Source organism: Berghia stephanieae, unplaced genomic scaffold (assembly GCF_034508935.2).
Source record: "Berghia stephanieae isolate SIO BIC M18660-M18661 unplaced genomic scaffold, UCSD_Bste_1.3 scaffold3359, whole genome shotgun sequence".
Classification (NCBI taxonomy): Eukaryota; Metazoa; Mollusca; class Gastropoda; order Nudibranchia; family Aeolidiidae; genus Berghia; species Berghia stephanieae.
The window spans coordinates 4,346-8,033 of record NW_027624577.1 but is presented as its reverse complement, the minus strand read 5'-3'; the positions used below and the strand labels follow the sequence as shown (position 1 = coordinate 8,033).

The 3,688-nt window shown below is 62.2% G+C and overlaps 1 pseudogene; it reads right to left on the bottom strand.

Annotated features, from left to right (window-relative positions):
* Positions 1-923: 923 nt before the first annotated feature.
* LOC144961624 (5.8S ribosomal RNA) lies at positions 924-1,083 on the bottom strand (annotated as a pseudogene).
* Between the last annotated feature and the right edge of the window lie 2,605 nt (positions 1,084-3,688).

Genomic DNA, 3,688 nt, shown 5'->3' with positions numbered 1-3,688 from the left:
GGAAACCCGCTTTAGGGCGCGCGGACGAGACGGCCGGTGCGGTGGCAGCGGAAAACCCGTGGTGGGGCACGCGCCCGACCCCCGAACGGAGGTCCCCGTCTCCGGGGCGCCTCCGCGGGGGGCACGGGCGACCAGCCGCCACGGCGGGACACGTCGCTCGGCTCAGCCAGTTTACCCCTTGGCGGTTTCACGCGCTTTGCACCCTCTCTTCAGAGTTCTTTTCAACTTTCCCTCACAGTCTTGTTCGCTATCGGACTCGCGCAGGTACTTAGCCTTAGGTGGAGTTTACCACCCGCTTCGGGCTGCACTGCCAAGCAACCCGACTCCGGGGTCGGGTCGGCGGAAGGGAGCCCCGCCGGAAAGGGCCTGGCACCCGCTCTGGGCAACCCACGCTCGAGAAGACTCGCGCGGCGCTCCCGACCCCGTCGACCCCGACCCGAACGCTACAGCCCCCCGCGGGCACGGGCCCAGGGGGTTTCAGCGCTGGGCTCTTCCCGCTTCACTCGCCTTTACTGGGGGAGTCCCGTTGGTTTCTTTTCCCCCGCTTACTGAAAATGCTTTAGTTCGGCGGGTACCCTCGTCCGATATGAGGTCGGCAGATCGCCCCACCCGTCGGGTTCGCCGCGCGTCGTTATTACTTACTTCCCCCGCATACCCCCACGAACCCCTCGCTCGCGTGTACATCGAGCAGGGCCGGGATTGGGGAAAGAAGCAGCCGATCGCGTGCGTGCTTCCCCGTCTTCGGTTTGCGCGTCTTATTCGTCGCCCCCCGCCCATACCCAGGGGGCCCGGGGGTGGGGACGACGCTCCCGTGGTCAGACGGGAGCCCTCGATCTACGGCCGCCAGTCGGGCGAGACCCGACGGTACGGCACGTCGCGCCGCTCAGCCCCCCCGAGAAGACGGTTGCGGCGACGTCGTAGGGCGACCCTCATACGGACGTGGCCCGGTGACTTACGCCCACGGCCGCAATTTGCGTTCAAGACGTCGATGTTCAATTTGGGCAGCTGCAGTTCACACGAAATCAATACGGCTGGCCGCACTCTTCATCGACGCGCGAGCCGAGTGATCCACCGCCAAAGGTTGTATTTAAATTTTTTCTCGCTTAAGGGCCAAACGCGACAAAGGGTGGGGGGGGCAGCGTTGCGCGCGCGGTTACTCGCGGCGCAACGCCGCCGCCCCGTTTATCGGGCCCGGACCGCTCCCCGGCCAGGAGCAGCCCGGCCTCACCGGACAGTGTTTTTTAACCCTTCCCCCCCTGGGGCGGGCGGGGGGGAAAAAACGAAATCGGACGTGATCCAAAACCAAGGGTTTTCCCCAACGGAAACCTTGTTACGATTTTTAAACCCTCTCGGGGCACGCAGTTCGGGCGACATCGCGACGACTGCTTTTTCCAGGACCCCGAAGTTCCCGTCCCCCGGGCCCCATTTTCCGGGGGCCCTTTGGCGGCGCCGTCCACCCGAAGGTAGCGAGGGGCCCGGTGTGTACAAAGGGAAAGGGACGAAAGTCGGCAGGGGGATGCTGACCCGGGGACTACGTGGCTTTTTTTCCAAAGTTCCCCGGCCCCAACCCCGCCAGGAAGACCGCCCCCGGACTTTAAAGACTCCTACGCCCCCACGGTCTAAAAAACCGCGCCCGGGGCTGGCGCCCCCCACGTAGACACGTGCGGGCCCGGGACGCTAAGGGAAACACAAAACCTTTTTATGGCTCCATCTGGGTAGGGCCACTGTCGAGGTAAAATTTCCCTTTGCAGGACGCGGCCCTGGGGCAAAACGGGGGGGTTCCGGGGGCCCCCACCCCCCCCCTCTCCCTGAGTGGGAAGACCAAAGGGCCCGACCCGAGGGGGCCGAAGGGCCAAACCCAACCGGAGACGGACCCCCTTGACCGCCGTTTGTTTTTCCGGGCCAGGGCAGAGTCTCGCCCGTTATCGGAATAAAACCAACGGATGGGCTCCACGGGCTAGCAAGGGGCCATAAACCACCACCCACCGAATCATGAAAGACCCCCCAAGTCTGTCAACCACCGGCGGTGTCCGGACCTGGAAAAGTTTCCCCGTGTTTTTTTCAAATTGAGCCGCAGGCCCCCCCCCACTCCTGGGTTTTTGGGGCCCCCTTTCCCCTCAAAAATTTCCCTTTTAAATTTCCCCCGGGGGGGCCTTTTTGGGGGAAACCCTCCCCCCCCCGGAGCCCAGGCACTTGATTTCCCGGGGCCTCGCGAGGCTTTCCCCACAGGGGACCCCCCCCCCCCGTAAACCCGGTCGGCATGGTTTTCTTTTCGGAACTACCGCGGTAACCTGATCGCGTTCGTTTTCCCCCGACCCTTTCGCATGATCAAAAAAGAAGGGCGGGTCTTTGGGCCCGGGGCCTTCGCTTTTTGTTCGTCCCCCCGCGGGTCGGGCGGGTTTTCCAACCCCCCCCCCGCGGTAGAAAGGGCCCCCCCCCCGGCCTCCCCTATAGACCTCGCCCCCCCGCCCCCACCCGGGGAAACCCGGGCCCGGGTTTTCATTGGGGGGGCGGTGGCGTCATCACATCGTTCCGAGCAAAGCCCGTGCGAGCACGACCTCTTTGACACTTTCCCAAATTGGGTTTAGGGAGAACACCGCCCGTACCTTAGTGTCGGCCCCGATACGCCCCTTTCCAAGCCGGGCACGGCTTAAAGAGGAAAGAAAACTAAACCCCGGCAAACGAAAGGGCAAAAACGATGCCCGGCGAGATCCGTCCGAAAGGGTTCCCCGGTTTGCGGCAAAAACCCGGGAAAAAAACCGCTTGGGTCCATCCCCAAAACCACGGGCGGGTGCAAAAATCCCCCGGGGAATTTCAATTTTTCCGACCGACGACCGCCTTCCCTACAATACGTCCCAAACCCCTGGTAAGGTAGCCCTTTTCCTCTTGCGGATACTAAAAAAAAATTTTTTTGGTGCAAATTCAGATTCGACCCAGGCACGTATGGCAAACCCGAGCCCGACCTCCGAACAGCCCAAATTTTTTTCCCATCGCACAAACCCCTAGCGAATTTAGCGGGAACGCGTTTAACGCCGCGTAAACGGTCTTCCGAGCGAGTACAGGGCCCTAACGGGAAGGGCCCCGAAGTTCAAAACCGGTCGGCATTGGGGAGGTCCCAGGTGCGATCTAGGTGGTGGGTTTTTATTTCTTTCCCAAATTCGCTCCGTAGAGGAAATGCCTCGACCAAAGTTTTTTTCCCTCGGCCCCGGAGGGCTTACCGGGGGAGCGTCCCGGCGCTAGAGTCCTTCTTCGGCCTGGGGTAGCGAGAGCTTCTTTACCCAGGGACGCCCGTGCGGTAAAGCCTCGAATCGACGAGGCGAAAAAAATCGTATGAATAAAGCTCCCAAACCGGGAATTTGAACCCCGGCAGGGTTGGCCGGCCCGTGGGCCAACTCGATCGAGCCCGAGTCGTCGATCGCCCGACTCTAGCGAAGTAGCGGGAACGCGTTTAACACTCCGCCAAGCGAGTACAGGGCCCTAACGGAAGGGCCCCGAAGTTCAAAACCGGTCGGCAATGGGGAGGTCCCATGTGCGATCATAGGTGGTGGGTTTATTTCATTCAAATTCGCTCCGTAGAGGAAATGCCTCGCCCAAAAGTTTTTTCCCTCGGCCCTCGGAGGCTTACCGCGGGAGCGCCCCGGCGCTAGAGCCCCTTCTCGGCCGTAGCGAGAGCTTCTTACCCCAGGAC